A 22,052-nucleotide genomic window follows, 5' to 3' on the forward strand; every position below is an offset into this window, starting at 1 on the left:
ATCCTCGTGCCGATTCATCAGCGTGAAGTTCTCCAAAAACGAGGGCGATCGCAACTTGAAAGACCTCTCGCTGCTTCCTGCCGAAAACCCTGTACCTCTGCCCTGGAGGAGCCTTGACAGATCCCATGAAACCCTCTCGGCTACCTTGCCAGCATGGACACCGGGGACCGGTTAATTCAAAGCACGCCTGCAGTTTAACTCCAAGAGCTCTCTGTCCGTCTGGCCCTCTCGAACAACCGAGTGAAAGAGAAACAGGAGGAGAAAGATTACTCTACCTGTCCTGCCAGTAAGACCAGCAGGAGAGGTGGACAGTGAGCAATAATCAACCGAAGGAGATTACTGCTACACGAGGGAAGAAAAGCACTTGTGCCATGGAAAGCTGCCTCTGGGAAGAGCAAAAGTTCACTAACAGAGCCGAACCCACTCCAGAAAACTGAGGGGCTTGTTTCCAACCAAGACAGAGCTGAGCCATCACACGAACGCGGTCCAGACTGGGAGGTATGCGGTGGACGGGAGGCAGGCGGGGCGAGCCGAGCTGAGCTGAGCCAGTCTCGCAAGCTCGACCAAGGGCTGGGCGGGACAAGCAAGCCGAACGAGCTGAGCCGCGCCAGTCTCGTAAGCGCGACCAGGGACCGAGCTGAGCCGAGTCGATTGCACAAACACAATCGGAACTGGACAGGGTAGAACTCGTCTGCCGCTAACTATTGCTAGTTTCCCGAACTCTTAACTCCTTCAAGGCCGAGGCCCCTCGAGAAGAAGGTTCAAAGGGGAATTCTGTGTTTGCTATCCGCATGCCCGAACCCCATGTTCAAGACACAAGAATGAACCCGCCATAACCTAAGCAGCTGGCGGCAGTATTGAGACACCTGGCGCTCTGGCACCCAGACACCTGGGTGTCTCAGCACTTTCTCTAGTCCTGCCTCTCGCCAGAGAGCGCCGTGATTCATAGAGAATTTGAACTACCCACGAGACTCCCAAAAAATCGGGAGCGGCTGCTTTCAGTTTCCTGAGGAATCCAACGAAGCCAGGCACAGAACCAGTCTTAGACACAGACTTCCAAGACTGGCAACTAGGGCACGGCCTCGAGAGGCCGCGCTCTCACGGCCCCCATAACGCCAGACTCCACAGGAGGATGCGACTCGGTTCCCGCCCGAGGGCTGGAAGAGCCGAGAGAAACTTGTCTCCCGGAAGAGAGTCAGTTCCTTAGAAGTCCCACACGACTCCCGAGGGAAATCTCTTCCCTGCTTCTTCTGGTGTTCGAACCGCCAGGATCGTAGACCAGGCTGGGAACCCGATCAGAGCACTGATAAGCACTCCTGGAGTGCTTGTGGTGCTGATGGAAGAGCTGAAACACCTGGGTGCATTGGCCCTTTCTCTCACACTGCCCGAACTGGGCCGAGGAAATATTCTCCAGACCAGATCGGGATACTGACATATTCCATAGCATCTTGAGATTCGAGCAGCTCGCGATCCAGCACTGGCAGTCCCCGCCTTAGAGGCGGAACCTCAGGACTGAGAACGGACGCAAATCGAGGTTCGCGCTGGTCCATGTTCTCAAACACAAAACCAGGGCTTTGCGAATCGTTTCTCCAACCCGAAGGTTGGGAAAGCCAACAAGAGACCCACTGCCTCTCGAAGGAAGCAGTCCTTAGACATCCAAGGGCATCAAGGGGAGAGAGCCTTCTCTCTCTTCAGCTGACGGAGGTCTGTCAGATTCCCTGGACCCTTGACCTTTGGGAGAGGAAGGAAGATGCAGAAGACGAAATCAAGATAAGACGAAGATGACAGTGGCTACTTCCACAGGGCGACTTCCTTCACCTCCACTCCGACATCTTCTACAGGATGGTGGACACGAAACATCATAACCTCCAGGGCAGTCAGGCAGGAACACAACGGAAGCGGCCCAGGACACCACCACCAGGAGAAGCAGCAGGCACGATCAGGACAGCCGATGCAGGAGCTATGGCAGCGGTTCGGAAGGCAGGAGCTACTGCAACGGCCGGGAGCGTCACTTTCCACAGGGCGACTTGCTTCACCTTCACGCCGCCATCTTCTACAGGATGGCAGACATCGTAACCCCAAGGGCAGCTGGTAGGAACACAACGGAAGCGGCCCCAGGCACGACCGCAAGGAGAAGCAGTAGGCATGATCAGGATAGCCGACGCAGTAGCTACGGCAGCGGGTTCGGAAGGCAGGAGCTACTGCAATAGCCAGGAACATCACTTCCACAAGGTGACTTCCTTCACCTTCACACCGACATCGTCTACAGGATGGCAGACATCGTAACCTCCAGGGCAGCTGGCAGGAACACAATGGAAGCAGCCCCGGGCACGACCACCAGGAGAAGCAGCAGGCACGATCAGGACAGCCAATGCAGGAGCTATGGAAGTGGTTTGGAAGGCAGGAGCTACTGCAATGGCCAGGGACGTCACATGAGTCACCAGCAGCGACAGGAACGATCAGCGGTGCAGGAGACCAGGAAGAGCCATCAGACACTGTTTGAGCACAATAGCATAACTCAGGGAGCAGCAGGAGCAGATGGACCACAGATATGCCAGAGGCATTGACACAGCATACATGAAGGTCAGCAATGATAGCGATCGATCCACATCGGTGGGAACAGAGTCGAAACGATCCCGACATGGAACTATGTCATCGAAACAGATATTGTGGTCGATCCCGAAGCAACACTAATGAACATCACCCTTCATGCGATATCCCCTGAGATACCCAGCCAACTACTGCTGTGTCTGTGATGCTCACTGTCAACCTGAAAGAAAAAGCAAAGATGATTAGAGAGGGAAACTCCTCTTGCTACGTGGGGAACTGCCCTACGCAGTGAGAGGAGGTTCCCAAGAAGAGGTCGCCCGACTGGCGCCCCTCGCAGTCTTTGCCCGATGAGCGAGCGAAGAGGGTGAAGGAGAGAGATCTCTACCGAGGGAGAGATAAGGGAAGAACCCACGGGAGAGAAAGGACAGAAGGGAGGCCACCATGACGCCGTGGGAAGCAGAACTTACAGACAACGCCCGCAGCTCTCTAAGTGCAGGCAAAAATAACACCTCAGCACAAGTAGGGAAGGAAGTAGTCATGCCCTTGTACACTAAGGGTGGGATCAAGAAGGGAAGCAACCTACGTCCCGGATCAATGTAGGGAGCAAAGATATTACGCCCCAATCTAATATTTCTGATTGTACAGGGAACGCTCTTCAGCATTTCAAATAACCAAAGAGCTATTGAAGAGAAGCATTACCACTTGGTTACGCCTCTTTAAATACGCCTGGCCATCAACCCAAGACACAGTGCAGGGGAACGAGGCTATGCAAGGATATCACAAATTGTGGGTTTGTATTAATAAAGATCCCACCGATACAATCAGAGCTTAACGATAATCAGGCAAGGAGGTCTGAAACCATCGCCTGCAACGCATGACATCCGAAAGCAAACTGAATAAGTTTATATCCGGGCAGGCTATTGCCAGCCTACCTGGCTGTAGTTATTACTGCCTAACCACTTTGCTCAAGAGTTTAACGGCCGTTTCCAGCCTATGCTGAAAGTTATTCCTAATGTAAAGGACCGATTTGTTTGTATGTCATGGTGGAAACAAATGTCATTTTTATAGGTTAACTTACCAAGTAATTACATAGCTGAATCCCACACTGACAGGAGTGTGGGAAACCCTGATAGTACTACTCAAACATTTATAAATGGAAATGCATTTGAAATAGATGAAAAGCTAGCATTGTGGTGGTGCTTGTTGTAACCATACCTGGGGAGAGAGCAAGAGCAGAAAGATACTGCCTCTTGGTTGTTACTCATCTCGACCCATAGAGACCATGTTACCTGAACACCAAATTAAAAAACAATAGCCATCCATTAAAAGCAAAGATTGCTGGGTACTCCAAGTACCAAGTACCACCAGGCTTCCCAAATAACTCGACGACCTTAAACAAGGCGAGGAGGCAGAGAAAATAGAAGTACTCCTACCCCTTATTCCCTAGTACCATGCCAGCCATGAAGAACGGACCTAGTGTACTGTAGTCCTCAAATATTGTCTCCACATTGGCGTATGTAGTGGTTATGAAAACTGAACGACACTTCCAGTAAGTCATTGATTATAGCAGAAAGGACAGATTGCACTTGAAAACCAACGACGTGGCTACTGCTTTTGCCTTCAAAAAAGGTAAGGTATCTTCTTGGATCCCCAAGTGAGATTCCACAATCACATCTCTCAGAAAGAAGAAGAGGGCATTCTTGGAGAGAGGATGCAAAGGATTTTTAACTGAGCACCAGAGGTTATCAAAATCCCCTCTGATCTTCTTGGTTCTCTCGAGGTAGTGTTTTATAGCCCTCACTGGGCATAAAACTCTCTCTTGGTCCAAAGGTCCAAACAATCCCACAAGGCTTTTGATATATAGTGTCAGAACAACCAAAATTCCAAAAATCTTATAAGTGTCCTTCATTAGTTCTGTTGAGGAAAACATGATCTTGGCCAAATCAAAAGCTGATCTGCGCGTAGGATCGATCAGGCCGGAGAAGTCCCCTTGGGAGGAGGCAGAGATTCCCAAGGGAAGGTACTTCCCCAGTCGTGATAAAAACATATCTTCTTGTGACAGGCAAGAAGGAGGGGAACAAAAGACAGCCTTGGCTAACTCCTTTCGACAAATCCAAGAGTCGATGCTCACGAAGCCTTCTTGGACGAGATGGATAATGCCATCTTAGGGAGCTTAGTAGCTCCTATGGGTTGACACAACATGAAGGAAGACCCAGGTGAAGAAGATGCTGCGGTAGAAAAATTAGTAGGGAAACAAAACAGAAAATAATTCAAAATGGATGCATATGACAAAGAAGGTTGTTCCTGTTCTGGTTCCTCTTCTGCCGAAGAAATAGAAGAAAGAGCCAAGTCCTGTTGTACTTCCTGTGGCTTCTGGGGAGTAGGTGAAGGCCTCTTCAGCAGTTCTATGATATTATCTAACCGTTGATGAATTGGCAGAAGAGATGAATCCTGAGTTGGAGGGAGAGGTACTAACGTTGACTTCGGGCACTCTACAACAGGTGCCGAAAGTACAATCTATGCTTCTTGGGTCTTAATAGGAGGTGCTGACACAGGATGACCCACTGTTATCAGAATAACCGAATTGATGAACCTTCAAAAGCCTGAGCTTAATCCAACATTGCACGAGGATTAGAGGTCACTGACAGATCGGGAGCCACTGGGCGCTCTGCTCCCATTGGACACTTAGGAGCTACTGGGTGCTCTGATCCCAAGGGGCGATTTGTTCCCTTTGGACGTCTGGGAGCCACTTGGCGCCTAGAGGCTAATGGGCGCTTGTGAGCCACTGGGAGTTCTCCGTCGTCCCAATAGTTATAAGAGAGCTCTTGGTCCCTATGGTGCTTGCAAGGGGTTGAGGGGTTCTGATTCTCCATCAAATGCCTTTTCAATGGCCTGGAGGAATCATGCCAGCTGTGTCCTTTAGGCTCATTAGAGTCTGAACCACTGGAAGACAAGGTGTGATCCACTTGGACACCTTTCCAGTGCTTAAGTACCAAAACCTGGGAAATAGCGACAGGTTCGGTTGAGAGGCAACTACTCGTGGGCAAACCCCACTGACCTAACTTGGACTTACCGCGACCTCCAGGTGCAGGAATCTGCACGTCCAGCCTTAGGAGCATCGGTGGGACGAGTAGCCACCCCCTCCACTGACACAACACTTGCACCAGGTTCACCACTTGCTTTGTCCAAAAGCACTCTCACTGAAGCTCCTGTCTGAGCAACTGTATTAACTAACGCATCAAATTTCTTGTCAATCTAGGTTTCAAGACTGGAAATGGCACTAGGTTCACTGGGATAGGGAGCCAGGTAATGAAATAAAGGGAGTGCAAGAGAGCTAGTAATAGGAGAACAAGCAGTCACGAGTCGAAAGAACCGGTTTCAGAATGGACGACAGTGAAGTTCTAGCCTCAGCTCTAGCAGCCGCCTTTCTCTGTCTAGCTTTTTCTAGTTTGTCTAAATGAGCAGTCAAAATTCTCCATTTAACTTCATCCCAGTTACTACACTCCTCACATGTCAAGTCAGGAGAACAAATTTCAGAACTCTGGCAATGAAAAAACAAATAGAATGAGAGGTCATATTTAGAAGTCAACCTGGTATTGCAGCCTTTGCTACAATACCAGTTACTAGACACACTTGAGTCTGACATAATAAGTCAAAATCCACAAAAGTCCAAACTGCTTAATCCAAGCTTAAAAAAATATAGCAATTAAGCATACTTCAAAGATAGTAGAATACTTACCAAATCCTTTGATAACTAGCACAACCATCTGGTGAACAATCCTGATCATCAAAACAAAGCTGCTTAACAACTGATGTATGTTCACTGAGCGGCAGAAACGAACTGAACTCTTCAGCTGTGTTGTACCTATACTTTCCCGGAAGTGGGCGGGGCACTTACCTGCACCAAAACAAAAGAGCACTACCACAAATTTAAATCATAAAGCTGCCGTTGAAGTAGAAAATAATAGCTATGTAATTACTTGGTAAGTTACATATATAAAACATAATTTTATACAAAACAACTTTATGCTGCAGCAAATGTGTGTGAAGTTGCGTAATAATAAAGAATACAATGTAAATATATTTCAGGGTAAGTTCTTGACTGCAACTGAGGGAATCCAATTACTTTAAAGGTTTTATAAAGAGCACCGGTAAGCATGAATCACTGCCAACTATACCAGTGTCAGAAGGGATTACTCAAACCATTTACAGTAATACCGAATCCTATGCTGACTGGAAATACACGAATTCACAGACACAAATTTTCACTGGAACCTAACTAGTTGTCATACGTGAGTTTTCCCCAGACAAGCTGACATTTGCAAATCACTGAGAAACCCTGCAAAAGCATTTATGTTTAATTTTTTATGTAATTTATAAGTTTTCAAGCTTTTATGTGTAAATTAACAACATTAACATAGTGCATAATTTTTTCTCTCTCTTAGTGAGATGAGAGAATTTTTATGGTACATGTATACAGGTATGTTTATTTGTATGATAATTAAACTTTTACCTTAATAATAACTAATACTAATTTTCAAATATTAATAAGATTAATAAAATTAAATAATAATAATAATAATAATAATAATAATAATAATAATAATAATAATAATAATAATAATAAAACTGTAATTACAAAATTCGTATTATTTTAAACAAACAAATTCTTCCCTTGTCTTTTGTAAGAAGATCGTAGGCAAAAGCTGTCAGACATGTCATTTAACATGACAAGAAAGAGAGTGTTGCTGAATCACGGTCAAATGTTTCTTGTAATTCTCCTCTCTCTCTCTCAAGTAAGGACAACTGTTATCTCTCTCTCTCTCTCTCTCTCTCTCATTTGAAGTTAGCCAACTCCACGTGACATAAGTACTGTTTCTCTGTATGTTGTTAGCCGGACGGTAAATAATTTTAAATTCATCTAACTTTACCTGTACCGTTTACAAACTGTAAATGCACTGTTCTAAAACATAGAGACATAGGCACATCAGAACAAAGAGAAAGACAAACAAAATAAAGTTTTTAAAATGAGGTTGAGAAGACTTCTAAAATAGATCGTGGAATGGAGGAGAGCCACATGCCTATATTCTTGGGTTAACCATTTATTTCTTTTTTAAGGGTAATGCATTAAGCTACCTTTTTAAACGAAAATACAGTAACTTTAATTTCATTTGCTAGTTTAACTTAAAACGCCGAGCTTCTCTATTTACAAAAATGTTCCCAGATGCCGGGCGGCGCTTGGGAGTTAGCTGTCGAAAAAAAGTTTTTTCAAAAAATTCATACACGCTTAGTTTTTAAGAATAAGAGTTCATTTTTGGCTCTTCTTTATCATTGTTCGAAGTTTAGTATGCATGTAACCATCAGAAATGAAAAAATTATCATTATCATATATAAATATTGAAATATATACAGCACAAAAAAATTTTCATATATAATTTATACAAATCGCGCTTGTGAGCAAAACAGTTAAAGCTAACGGGTTATTTTTTTTCTCTGTATTGTACACTAAATTGCGATGATTTTGGTATATAACAAATTGTAAAACGATCAAAGCAACACAGAGAAAATATTATCATGTACTTAATTTATAAAGAGATTTATTGGATAATCATTTGTAAACAATTTTGCATTAGTGTTAGGGTTGTCAATTGAACACATTGTCATTACAGAACAGTGTTATGTATCATTCTTGCATGTCATTATGTATTCACTGAAAATATAAAGAGTTGATGTATTTTAACGTGATTCAGTTTGTATGAAAAGTGTTTAAAGCAGTAATACAGGACACTTTGGTATTACAGCCTCTATGAAACTCATAAGCACAATCTTTAATAGAAATTATGCTACTCAGAAGAAATGGCCAAATGTGGCATCCAGAGTAAAGTGGATGCTGGTGCTTGCAAAGCAAAGTAGCATGCACAAGGTCAAGGATATGAAGTGCAGAGCTTGGATTTCAGTCTGCAGCATATTGGGGAAAAGATGTTATAAGCATTGAAGGACAAAAGGCTAAAATGAATCCAGAACATTCTTTAGAATTACCTTTGAAAAGTTGAACTGAAGGTGCATTATCACTACCTTCCATAAATCAAGAAAACTGCAGCATGGTAAACTTTAGTGAAACCAGTAATGGAAACATTCTGTCTCTGGATCCATTGATGGACATCAAAGCAGAGCCAGAAGTATTCTGTGAACCTAATGAAGACCGAAGAATATTCATATGAAATGAGTTCAATAGTGAATGAAAAAGATCCACTGACTTGCAAAAAGAAGTAAAACAAGAAAGACAAGAAATAGTCACAACATGGGAATTAAAATTCAGATCCACTGAAAATGAGGATGCATTTACAAGAAAATAATCTTACAGGTCATATCACAAATCATTGCCAGAGAGAAAATGGTAACTTCATGTGCAATGGAATGTAGGAGAAACATTTTCCTAGAAAAGAAGACTTAAAGTTCAAATGAGATTCATGCTGGAAATGAAAAGCCATTCACTACATGTGCAAAGCAATGTGGGAAAGTATATTCCAGGAATCATGAACTTACAGTTCCACACCATAGAATTCAAATAATGGAGAGAAACCATTCATATGCAAAACCTTGTGGAAAAGCATTCTCAGGAAACTTCAACTTTGAAGTTATAATAAGAATTCATACTGGAGAAAGCCTTGTACATGAATGGCTTCTCTCAGTATGAACTCCAGTCATATGATTTCACACCGAGACCACATGTCAAAAAATGCTTTTCCCAGGACATTCCTTGTATTAGAATGTCTTCTCTCCTGTAGAAGCAGTGTGAATCAGTTTAGCGACAACTTTGATGATTTCTAAAAGAATTTTTTCTCCTGTGCATGGAATTTGCTTGTTTTCTGTTCAATTGATGTCATCTACAACAAGCAGTGATGAGAAGCATTAGGTTCTAGGAATGTGGAAAGAGTTTCCATGAAACTGAATTACATTCAAAATAGAATTCGTGACCAGAGAAGCCTATTAATGACCTTAAGATGAGCTAAAAGTCAAGGCATGAGTGTGGTTTTCTTGATGTGAAGATAATGAATGATCTGATGAGAGAATGAAAATTTTGCAAGGAATCGGAAGATACTAGAGGCTTATGTTTATGTAGATAATTCATTAAATGGTTCACACTGTAAGCCTACATGTCTTTTTAGGATAAAAGTAACTACCAAATAATTACATTCAAATGAGAATTCTAACTCAGAGGAGCCATTCATATTCAAAATTCACGATGACGCTTTAATTGTTTGAGTGTTTATGAGAATTCCGCCCACTAGAGAACCACATACCTGGAGAATGACTTAGAGAAAGCTTTATTCTGTTTCTGCATTTTTATGTAAACATCAGGTGTTTGCAAACTTTGTTCATTATTTGCCAGTTGTGGGAAAAACCAGATTTCAGTGAAGTATTACTCTGATTTCAATGAGCCTTCAAGAGAGAGCCCTCATTGTTTCAGGATGAGTTTTTTTTTAAAATCTGATTCAAGTTCATCATTTTTTTCATACTGCTGTAAGCGATGTTATAATCAAGTAAAATCTTTTCACCTTTTATTTGCAAAACTGAAAAAGCTGCAAGAAAAGAATTATTCCAGGAAACATTTTGTGTAATGTTTTGGTGGATGAGCTTACCAGAGAAATTTGAACTGTTCAAGGAAATCATGCTTTTTCCCAGCTCAATGGTGCCATCTTCAGCCAAATGACCATTACAAAACACCCAAAAGGCGCTCTCATGTGACAAGGAATGGAAAGCAATTCCAGGAAACATTTTTCTCTTTGCTACTGAGCCTCCTACTTTTTATTGCAGTATTGCTCCCATCATCTGGCTCCTAATACAACTTACCTTTTCATTTACCAGTCTTGTGTGAGTTAAGGCCGCCAGTTCTCCTAGTGGCTAAACCAATCTCAAACTCCTAAAAACCTGGGAGGAGGCAAGACTGAAAGTTCAGTGGAAAAATCCCAGGTAGTTGCCCCTTGGCCTTGAATCTGTTGCACATTCCCAGGTTTCAACAGAAAGCTACTGAAAAATACATCTCAATGACTAAATGCAATGAGGAGGTGACTATTAAGATGTTGGATCTCCTAGTTTTAAAGTCCCTCTTCCCCCCCAAACCTGGGAGGCAACATCTTTTAGAAGTCCAAGGGAATCGTATTTTAGCCTCATAAACTTGTAGCACATTCCCATATCAGCAGACAGCCACTGGAAAAGCATCTTACTTCTGGATGTATGTAATAGAAGACCAGTTGCTGGAGATAACATATCTTGATGGATGTGTTTATGTATCATCAGCATCAGTTGAGTCTTCCCTGAATTCCTGGTGCCATCCTACTTGCAGACTGGCACCTGTTTTTAATGAATTAAAACCAATTTAAAAATTTAAAAACTCGACTCTTTTTAACCTGGAACCTAACCTACAGAATTGTATTTCTGTGCTCTCATGTGCCGGTTTTCTACTAAAATGATCAAAATATATCAGTTAAGTCATTATGGTAAAATATTGCCTGTCTTTGCGAACATTACAGTAAATTTTCTGTTGTTGTTTCCCATGTATGTTAGCCACTTTCAAATCCTGACTTTACTTTTGCTTTCAAGTTGGTCAATGCCAGTTTCCGATCACCATTTATCTTTGATGCCGAGACTCCAATTTCTGAGTGCCAAAAATTCAAAGCGTTTTTGGTTCTCTTCAGTTTTCTTTTTGCCTTCAGTATAAAAGTTCAAAACAATACAGATATACTTCCTTTTCAAAATAAAAAGTGTCAACTGAGTCCTGTCCTTTGAATAAATAGGGACTTTAACACAGAAAAAATCTCATGCCTGTTGACAATGCTCCCATCTCTGGTTTTTCCTTGTTCTCAACAATCGTCTCACAGGGGTTGAATTGACTTTTGTTGATTAAGGAGGGAAATGTTATTGAGAAAGAAAATGCAGAGTTCCACTGAGCTGACATTCCAGCTCTCTTGGGCTACATACATGTCCATAGACAAGGAGGATTTTATGTCTTTGGACTTTCCTCCCTCTGGTGTTCAGTAATGGAAGTAATTAACCTTGTTGAAATCTTGTCAAGATTTTTAAGTAAAGGTTTTTTTCTTAGACTGGCACCAGGAAAATTTATAAGAAGATCCAAAACACTGCATAAGTTTACTGAGCTTAGGCGTCTGTATCAGTTTTAAACCAGTTTTCTGCTCTTTCCATGTTTCTCAGAAGAATATCTCTGATTGCTCACTTTTCTAATGTAAAAATCTTACAGATGTTAATCAGCCCTATGTAGTTTTAGCCTTCAGACCTGCATCAGTTCTTCCTCAGAACACAACCTTCCAATTCTCTCGGTAAAAGTCAGCTTTTGGATGAGAGATCTCAACTCTTGGAATTACTTGGAAGGCCATCTGTTCTTACACTTCACATTTACCTGAATTGATAAGAATAATTTAAGTCTGCATAACTCTGAAACAAGATCTAAATGCAGTACTCTGTGTCCACAAAATTACTCAAACAGAAGTTTGCAATTCTGCCCTCTGGTTTTCATAAGTTCAGGACTTTTGAAAAGACAAATAAAATGCAACCTTTTTGGTTCTTCCCACAGTAATCTGAAGATACATGCAGATGATGATTAAATGCTGTTCCCAAACTTTCTTTATTGCATGTAACCTGCACTTCGGATAAACAATTTGTTCTCTACCTTCCTGCATTTTCGCTGTGGTTCCCTCTGTTAAAAAAAACATCTGTCATGACTTCTTTATGAATTGATACCTTCTCTCTTGACTGTTCTTTTGTTGTTAACTGTCACTACTTGAGCTCCAAGCAAGAACAGAAGTGCTGTGAACAGTCATGGACTAGTGCTGCAATCCCAAAGCTTTCTAAAAGGGAAAATATGGAAATCAATATTCCTGGCACCTGGTGCCCATTCCCGAACATTACTCCTGTTCCAAAGCACTAAGGGCACTAAAATTGTTTATACTAGGCTCCTGCAGCTGAACATCTAAAGTGTCCACTCAGACTATTTTCTGTTTTTTAAATGGATTGTGTCTGATGGCAGAAAAAATTTGTCACACCTGGTTTTGGACAATGAAAAATTTTCCTTTTTCCCAGGCTTTTCCGTGTATAACTATAAAATTATTTTCAAGCATAAATAATTTTGAGATAGTTTTCGCATATGTTTTCAGTCTGTCAGTAGTGTTTTTGAATCAAAATGTGTTAGCACCAAGAAAAATGAAGAAAGAAATGACATAATGTTTTGTTTCCATAAGGCTGTCAAGAGTCAGCAGGAGTCGAGATCTAGTCCAGTTGTCAGTTCTCTGCTAATAAAGGATGATCTGCATGTTACAAAGTTGCTCAGTAGCCATGTAAGGTCATTTGAAGCCTGCATACAAAAAGTACCTTTACTTCCAATCTGAAAAATAGTTCAAGATTGCCGTCAAACTAGAATTAGATTTTTATTCTATCAAATTCTTAAATTAACCTGGATATGCTACGATACTTCCTTCAACATATCTATGTCAGGAACTTTATAAATATCTCCAGACACTGTCTTATGAGACAGGGTCTTTTCCTGTTTAAATCTAATTCAGCCTCTACAATATACAAGTATTCTTTCTAGTCCTCGCTTCTCTAACATTTGACTTAATTTTCTGGTCATGAACATCAGTTTTCCTGGATATTTAATTTTTTGATTCCTTTTGGAGGAAAACTGCGTGAAGGCCTTGAACACAATGCCAACTGGGATCTTTCACAAGCATCTCAGAAAATATATTTTTTATACCAGAGCCTCGTTAAATCAGACCTAAAGTGGTGGCTGTCTGAACCTCAACTTTTGGAAGGGAATTCGTTATAATCTGAGGCTAGACTTAAGACTTCTTCAATTTGATCTAGGTTGAAATCGATAAAAATTGGGAGTAGTTTTGCACATGTTTTAAAACATGACCTTCACAATGTATATTTCAGAGCACTGAAAATGATTAATTTAGGGCTTTTTGCTTCTATCGACCCTGGTTATCTTCTGGCTGTGGTAATCCATTAAAGACTTTAACATTTGAGTCCTGACATTTATTATGTTGAAATAAGGACAACCTTTCTCTCATTTTTGAGTATATCTAATAAACAGCATGCAAGAACTAGTGGACGTTCAAAATAGATTTTCTGGTCTGTTGATTTATTCTGGCTTTCACCAATAAAGTCAGAAACTTATTCTTACCAGAAGTGGACCTTGAATCCCCTGGTCTGTCAGGATCTGGAATCTATGGGGTGGCCAACTTTGGACAAAAGTTTTTACCACCTTGGGAACCTTTGTCTTGATCATTTTGTTCCCCAGACCCTCTAGGATGGGCATGAGACTCCATGTTTAAGTTCAGTCAATTTGGACCCGTGTCTTTTGCCCTTCAACATTGTCAAAAAAGTGCAACATGTTTCAGGCTCAAACAACAGAAGTTTTGGAAAGATTTTGGAAATGTTCTGACCCATAGAAGAATGATTTCTTCTACCTACAAGGTTGTTGGTGTACTCTCCAAGACTCCTTCCCAATCCATGTCTGTCATCAACCGTATCTTTTTCAGATACTGTGGCGGAATTTAAAACCCAAAAACAAAACAACACTCACCCTGATCTTCGGTTGCTGGAGATGGATTAAGGTCCACGGTTTGCCAATCACAGCACACAAAACCACAAAACAAAAATTGATAAACAAACCCTCCACCAGGAAAACAAAAAAAACAGATGCACCATCAATATCAATACCAACATCCAAGACAAAAAAAACAAGACGCAACTGCCGTTCACTTTCAAGACCAAACCTCAACTACTCAAGACTTCCCCAAAAACCGAAAAACTCCCACAGAGACAGACAGACAGCAAACTCAACGAAGCCAACTCTTCCAACAACCAAACCACTCACAATGACAATTACACTCTCTCTCTCTCTCTCTCTCTCTCTCTCACACGCAAACGTTGGGAAATGCTAATAACAACAAATTTATTCATCCCATCTATAATTCTCCCCCTTTTAGCATTTCCCAACCAACACTGAATTCACACTGCATTCAAATCGCCTTACACCCAACACCTACAGATGCTCACTAGCAGGTCCTCTAGAACGCGTTATATCCACGCAATCATTCTCTCAGAATCGCTCTCTCTTCCAGCAACATTCAGATTTACATTTTCTCCTCCATTCTCTCTCAGATTCACGCTATCTTCTTCACTATTACCACTCTCCTTTCATCCACAATCTCATCTATACCCTCTAACTGGTTTCCCAAATACCTCCCCCAATTCTTCAACTAACCCATCCCATTCAGCTCATTGACCTTTCCAATTCTTTGCAACGATTCATTCATGCTTTCAATCACTTTGTATATTACTTACTGCTCTTTCTTACTCTTAAACTTTCGCTCATCTCAACCGTTCACTAACCTAAACACGTTCAGTCAACTCCAGTTATATCAAACCCGCATATGCTATACGTTCTATCCATACCATCCCATTCATCCGTATTACAAGCTTTATCACTCATTTCACTTTGGCACTCCACACTATCACACAACTTCACGACCATTCCGTTCACTTATGTTCTTCCCTTTCTTACGTTTCCTACCATACTCTATCAAAACAAATTGCTGATCCTCCATACACAACCTCGTCATGCATCACTTGTCTTCACCCATTCAATTTCAACCATTTGACCCCATTTTCTCTCACATATTCGGTACATCCTTCCATCTTTTTGTCTATGATGCGCTCATATTTTCTCTCACAGTACCATCTACAATATACTTCCCCGGTTCTGACAACATAACTAAGCCCACTGGGACCAACTTCCCACACTTCATACAGACCCTCAAATTTTTCATGCAACCAAATTGCACATTCAACCCACCTTTCTCGACTTCTTTCAACACTTTCTGTGCCCACCTTGTAACTTCAAACCTCTCATCGCCTTCTTCCGAAACCTCCTATCATTCTCAGATATTACCCAATCTTTGTCTCACTATCTTTTCAAAATTTAATACATATTTACATCAGACATCCACCAATACCCTTTGTACACTGGCGTTCCCTAACCTGTCAACACTGAACTCAACATTTACATCCCAATCATTATCACATTCACTCATCATACATTAATTTCTCTGTCAACGTTCTCACCGTTCGTTCCATTCAATCCATTACGCACTGGGCATATCAGCCATTGTACACATGCTCTATGCCCCTCTCACCAACATTTGCTCAAACTCCCATCCAACAAATTTAGGCCCATTGTCACTCAACATTCAATTTCCAAAATTTTGCACACACAGACACATTGGCAACATCACTTGACCCACCATTCTCCGCTACAGTCTCACTCTTTTTTTGTTCCGAATCTGCTACTGTGCATGCAAACTTACTCAAATGATCTACCATTACAACCATTCCCACATGTCCTCTAGCAGTCGCGTCAACGACACACAATCATTCAGTCACAACCATCTCAAATAACTCTTTCATCTGCAATCCATTCTTCACAGGTGGATTCGCATGCACACTTTGATACTTACTCTTTCTGACAGTCCGCACACAAATCACTACATCCGCACAAATTTTACTCAATCAGGCACATACAATCTCTCATACATTCCCATAATTTATTTTTCCCCAGATGCCCAAACCTATCATGCACTAATAAACACATACCCACGGCTGCGTCTTCTAAAGAAATACTGGTTATACCCCATCCCATATTCCTTCCTGATGCAAAAATAAACTATACATTACATACAACAATTCTCTTAGCACTTCTTCCATATCCTTCTAACTCAGACGGCACAACTTCTACTCTTACACCCCTTTCACACACTCTTAACATACAGAGTATTTTCATGCACTGATTTTGCATCTGCTTAATTTCCTCTTCACTCAACAAATCATTTTCACCTTGCAATATCTACCATACCTCACAAAACTAGTTTTACACATCCCTCCCTTTAACCTTCCTGTTATTTCCCAGTTCCTTTCCCTAAAATTCCCCTCCCGACATCCACACTTATATCATGCTTCCAAAATCAATCCCCTAAAAAAACATATCCTTTATCATTCTCATCCATGACTACAAAATTCCTGTATTTTCATTCAAATCCCTAACTGAATTTTTAATTGTACCTCCTCCCATACTAACACACTCCTCTTGTCCCAAACCATGTATCCTTACACTCGTTGATTTTCTTTTATATCCCAATTTCACACCTTTCCAGAGAACTAACTACTGTACTACACTACTAAAACATCCTTGAACATAAACTACAATATTCATTCTGATTCACCACTACATTCATCTAATTTACTCCAACTTTTATGCATACACGCTCTCACGGCTACATTCACCTGCTTAGCTTCCTCACAACCATCCTCATCGCATTCATCTTCAACTGACTCCTCAACTCCAAATTCTCACTCCTCAGCCTCCCATTCTCCTCCTCCAGCCTACCCTGGAGTTCCCTAGCCACCCTGGAGTTCCTCTCTCCAGTTTCTCTATCTCACTCATCCTGACCTCTTACTCTCACTCTAGCCACCACAAACAATCCTAATAGCAATTATACAACAGCCCCACGTTGGGCGCCAAAAAATGTGGCGGAATTTAAACCTACAAACAAAACAACACTCACCCTGATCTTCGGTTGCTGGAGATGGGTAAAGGTCCACGGTCGCCAATCACAGCACACAAAACCACAAAACAAAATTGCAAACAAACCTCCACCAACAACAAACGAAAAAAAGAGACACATGCACCATCAATATCGGTACTGGCATCCAAGACAAAAAAAGACAAAGAACTGCCCGTTCACACTTTCAAGTTGGACCTCAACTACTCAAGACTTCCCCTAAACCAAAAAAACTCCCGACAGACAGACAGACAGCGCCGTAAACGAACTCCAACAACAACTCAACAACCGAACCACTCACAACGACAATTACACTTCTCTCTTTCTCTCTCTCTCTACAAAACGTTACCGGAAATGCTAGATACAAACAAATTTATTCATCCTCTATAATACCAACGGGGTGGCTTGCTCGTCTGGGCGAGCCTCGACTGTCCGGAAGCTTGTCAGAATGAAGGGGCTTTTCTAGACTTACCATAGGGATTACTTCTCAAATGCAGACATCAATCGTCTAGCTCCATTTACCAGAATAATTGAGCGATATTCCATAGCTGGTGTCTCAGACCACATCTTCTGAGACATCTGTGACCCGAATTGCGGATTACCTCTTTTGTCAGAGGAGATCTAGAATCTCTTGTATTCTTCCATTGAGGGGTGTTGAGCTACGTTTAACTCAGTTTTTAAGCAACTTCATCAAGTCCCTTGACTAGTCTAAACAAGGAAGGAAATCTGGTTTCCTGGAACCTGGATGTAGTGGTGAAGTGACTGGCAGGTCCTCTTAGTTACCCTCTTTTTGATTTACTCGCTCCTCTTCTCGGAGAAGACCTTACTGCAGAAGGCTATCTTCCTGGTGACCTTGGCTTCTACTAAAACGTTTTAGTGAGATCCAAGCCATCGTTCTAGAGCAGGTCTTTTTCACAAAGAGACACGGTTTGCTTGTTTACCCTTGGATTTTAGCCAAGAACAAGGACCTATCCAAGACCTGGGTCCGTTCATTCTCCCTTAAGAACTTAACAGACATCCTTGGCTCTTAAGGAAGAATAGAGTCCCCTCTGTCCAGTTGTAGTTTTCAGGTATTACCTGGGGTGACTGGAAGAGCAGAGTGCCTTCCATAACCTATAGTGTTCTGGCAAGGACCCATTTCGACCTCTGACTGAGAATGCATTGTCCTCCTTCCTAATTGGACTTTATTTCTGAGACCTCCCCTCAGATTCACTGAGAGCATTTTGCCTACTTTAAGTAAAAGCTAAGGATGTCAGAGCAGCTTCACCTCATTAGCTTGCAGGCATAATATGCCCTTACTTCCATTCTGCAGTTGACCTGCTTGAAGTGTAATCCATCTTCACTTCTCACTAATTGTAATGAAAGTTAAAGTGTTAAAATTTTTGAGTACCTTGTGACTACTAGTAGTAGGTGGCATGGTATTGTGGGAGGAAGCATAGGATTTTCTCCTCTCTCTTCACCTTGTAGTAAGGTGTTCCTCTTATATAGGAGCCGGGTTATCAATGTACCACTCTCAGTGGATGGGTTGTAGTTTTATTTTAGTGTAGGTGACACTAGTGCCATGCTTGTTTTTATATTGTTGCTGCACCCAGTCCAAGGACACCTGTTGATGTTCTGTTAGCCATTGGGAATACTCCTTCACTGCAAAGCTCCCACTTAAGTAGAGGCGCTCCACGGTTGCCTAAACAACGCCACTACAGGTTAAGATGAGTACCAGCCAGAGGCAGTATTCTCCTGCAGTAGCGCTCTTAACTGATAAGGAAACGACAAGCATTGTTTCAGTGCTAGCAACTTTTGTATTTCAAATTCGCTACATGATTTAATGTTTTGGAGTAGAATATGTCCATGTATCCCACCTCCTGTCAATATGGGATTCAGCTATGTAATTACTTGGTAAGTTACTTTCATAAAAATGGTATAAAAGTGCTATTTTTATAATAAAATTGAGTTTTATATATACTTACCAAGTAATTACAGAATCAGAGCCTACCCTCCTCCCCTCTGATGGACAAAAAGCACAAACAGAATGAGATTGTCTGCTATAATCGTTCATGGTATCCCCGTTAGTGGGCGGGACTGATCACCTACACTAAACAATTGAAGCGTTTCTCAATTTTTCCTTTAAAGCTGCCCCCGAGTTAGAAACATAACTGTGTAATTACTTGGTAAGTATATATTATATATAAAACTTAAAATTTTATTATACAAATAGCATTTTCCTTTTGTCTTCCAGTGTTGCTTCTCCTCTTTTACCTACCTGGTAGCATGGTTAATTCCTCTCTCACTCCTGCTCTGCCTTCTTTTGCGACGTTATGTTGTTCAGGAGAAAAAAAAATAGTAGGTCAGATAAAATATATTTTTTATGGTTAGAAATTTGACTATATATTAGGGCAAAGACCCCCTCCCCCATAGTGATTGACTCTGTTTTTCCCCACTGTCCGAGCCTTAGCATCTGTCAGTAGCTCGCCCTCTGGACTGGCCTGGATCCATTGGCCTTCTCCACTTAAAAACACAGGAACCATGGCGTGTCTCAGGACCAAGGTCTGTGCCCTTTGCCACTTCATCAGCCGTATCTCTGGTTATAATTGGCAAGTTTAATGCTCACATTCGCTGGCTCATTTTGTCCATTTTGGGAAAGAGTGATGTATGTGAACTGGCAGTTACTTAGGGTACAGACATACAGGCACCATCAACTTACAACCTGCTCGACATAACGACCTCTCGCCTTACAACGCGCACTAATGGCAGCGGGGCTGGGCAGGCTGGTTTTAAGAGTACACGCTCGTGTAAAGTTGACCACTGAATGATTTAAAATGCACCATCTTGGGAGAACTTTGATTATTGCCTGAGGTTAGGGACCACAACTACTTGATTAAACAAGAATCCACGATTGTTGAACACCCTCTAAAAATGCTTTAACTGTCTCTTTAAGAAGTCAAACACCAAAGATCTCCTCAAAAATGCTTATAACTGCCTATTTTAATAGTTTAAAAATACCTAAACTATCATCCTAAAACCTTTTAATATAATTTCAGTCATTTTACAATGTTTTACCCTTAAAGATATAAAATATTCCCCAAATCTACATGTATTTTACCCCTATACATATGCAAATAAAAAATATTTGATACACTATTGCCAGTATGTGCACAAAGGTAAATAAAGATTAATTCACAAAACTACTAAGGGATTCAGAGTCGATGAAACACTGTTTTTCAGCAACTTCAACTTTTTATCAAAGTATCAGATAAAGGTGAAAGTTGGCAAGTGTATATTTTATAACCCAACCTAAGTTTTGTAGGTATTATTTAATACCTAAGTTTGATAGTTTTGATATTTATAGAGTAAAATGAAGTCACGATGCCACAACTGAGAAAATCACAGACAAGGATCCTAAAACAATTCATTATGTAAACGTAATATGACATCATGAGGCTCTTCTCAACCATCAGGTAGGTGGTAAATGGATATGCTTACAGTCTAGGCTTCAACAAATTCGATAATGGCCAGCAGGATATGGAATTGTTCCCGTGATTGCAAGACTGAATTTGTGCTACCCCTTGCCACTTTTGTATGTAACCAAGAAGACCCATGGCAAGATTTACTAAAAGCATGAATAGGTAATTATTTCTATAGTGGGTAATGGTTACTCGGCCACCCAAGAAGTGTGGGCAGGAGCTGTTATTAGACAATATCCATGAGAGTGTGGATTTGGGGAACCAGTCATCATTGACATCTCTCAAACGATGAGGACAGGGATGATGACTGCTTCCTGAGAGGTCATTTAAGACATTTTGTAAATAAATTACGTGGTAGTGTTGGACATTTTATTTGTACATCGAAAACATAATTATTAAAACACAATGATTATAATATGTTAATCATTCAAACTGATTCCAATATATTTTTCCTTTCCATGCATATCAATCGAAGGTTATATTTGATTGATATTAAGTAGGTAAATAATGGCTTGTCCTCAAAATCTTGACTCCTACCATTACCTTTTATTTGCAGTAAGTATACGAGCACTGTTTAGGGTGCTCTATGATATAAATTAAAAAAAAAGAAAATAGCAATGGGTTACATTAACTGAAATAAAATAATGACTCATTGCCTTTACACCTCGAACAATTGAGGAAATGAGTATCGTTGCTCTTCATTTGAATTCTACTTCTAGTGACCGCTCTGACTTGCTGCAAATGAAGGCTATACAGTAAACCCGCACGAATAGCTAAAATCCGTGAATACTTAAAACCCTCTAAAAAAAAAAAAACTCATAACTCCCTATTTTGATAGTTTAAACACACAAAAAATGCTCTAAAAATGCTTATACCCGAGTATTTTAATAGTCTTATCACAAAAAGTGCATTTAGTCATGAAAATTATATGAAAATACATAATTAGTGAAAATTTCTCAGTGAAAAATACAAAATAGAGTAAACCCCGTATTTTATGGTCTCATTGAACACCTATTCACGGATTTCTCACATGGAACTTACATACAAATTATTTGTGGAAAATTCGACCATTATATCGTTATTTTTCACCAAGAAATAAGCATTTTTAGAGTTTTTTTGTGTTTAAACTATCAAAATATGCAGTTCTAAGTGTTTTCAGAGGATTTTAAGTATTTGTGGATTTTAGCTAATAATAAAGATAACATACCGTACGAGAATGTAACTGTACAGTAATTATAGTAATAACGATAATAAAATGATTGAGAATGCTCGCCATCATTGATATCGATGAAGCCTAGGATGGGTGTTAATATCAATTAGTGAATATGTCATCGGCAAGTGGCCAGGGCCACAGTGAAGAGACATTTTCCCCATATGTAAACTTCTTTTCACTGTGGGTGGAGCC

Source organism: Macrobrachium rosenbergii, chromosome 14, assembly GCF_040412425.1.
Source record: "Macrobrachium rosenbergii isolate ZJJX-2024 chromosome 14, ASM4041242v1, whole genome shotgun sequence".
Taxonomy (NCBI): Eukaryota; Metazoa; Arthropoda; class Malacostraca; order Decapoda; family Palaemonidae; genus Macrobrachium; species Macrobrachium rosenbergii.